Genomic DNA, 1,136 nt, shown 5'->3' on the forward strand with positions numbered 1-1,136 from the left:
ACAGCTTTTCCAGGGAGTTGGGTGGGTTTGGGAGCTGAAGTAGATGCTATATTGCTCTCCATATACTTCACTCTTGAGTTCAGACCTTCAAACTTCATATTGAGATCATTATACTGTGATGTTAACCTTTGATTCAACTCAGCAAATTGTTTAGCCTCCTCAAGCTTTCCATTGGCTTGCCCAACCAACAATTGTTGCATCATAGCTTTTAAGTCTTGTTCCTGGCCTTGGTTAGTCTGAAACCCTGGTGGGGGACACAATTGGAGCTGGAACACTTGTTGTTGCTGCTTAGGTATATAGTTTTGTTGCTGTTGAGGTTGTTGAGGCTGTTGGGGGCGGTAGAATTGATCTTGTGGGTTAGCCACATTGTTACTCCTATAAAAGAGATTGTTATTCTTGAATCCTCCTTGGTTGTAACTTTTGAATCCTCCCTGGTTTTGCATGTAGCACAACTTAGCAAACTCCCTATCTCCTTCTTGGACTGGAGCTTCTTCTTCACCAATGAACTGGATGGTCTTTGATTGGCTTAGGAGAATCTTGTCAAGCTTCTCATTGACCATCTTTAAATCCTGCTTGTATTTGTCCTCTTGATCAGTGGAGGTGATCCTTATGGTTCTATCATAATCTTCATTATAATTACCATCTGATTGAGCAAGATTCTCTACCAACTCCCAGCCTTCTTTCACATTCTTGTTGAGAAAGTTTCCTTTGGAGGCTGTATCAAGTAGCATTCTAATCTTGGGTAGAACTCCTCTGTACAAGGTGCTGAGCAAAGACTCATTGCTGAATCCATGGTGGGGACACTGAGTTTGTAATCCTTTAAATCTCTCCCATGCCTCACAAAAGCTTTCATTATTTCTTTGTGCAAAACCTGAGATTTCATTCCTCAACCTAGCATTCCTTGCATTGGAGAAGAACTTGGCCAGAAAAGCTTTCTTGCATGCATCCCATGTGGTTATTGCTCCAGTAGGAAGATTCTTCTCCCAGAGATGAGCTTTTTCTCCAAGGGAAAATGGGAATAGCCTTAACTTGAAGCCATCTTCACTCACTCCATTGATTTTTGTGAGTCCACATATCCTGTCAAACTCTTCAAGGTGATCTAGAGGATCCTCCATTGGCAACCCATGAAATTTGTT

At 41.7% G+C, this 1,136-nt stretch overlaps 1 non-coding gene across 1 annotated transcript; it reads left to right on the forward strand.

The window, feature by feature from the left end:
* Nucleotides 1-786: 786 nt before the first annotated feature.
* Nucleotides 787-893, forward strand: LOC147921025 (small nucleolar RNA R71). Its single transcript, XR_015591875.1, has one exon. It is a non-coding gene; the product is annotated as a small nucleolar RNA R71 (small nucleolar RNA).
* The last annotated feature ends 243 nt before the right edge of the window (nt 894-1,136 follow it).

Source organism: Camelina sativa, chromosome 19 (assembly GCF_030686135.1).
Source record: "Camelina sativa cultivar CO46 ecotype springtype chromosome 19, ASM3068613v1".
Lineage (NCBI taxonomy): Eukaryota > Viridiplantae > Streptophyta > Magnoliopsida > Brassicales > Brassicaceae > Camelina > Camelina sativa.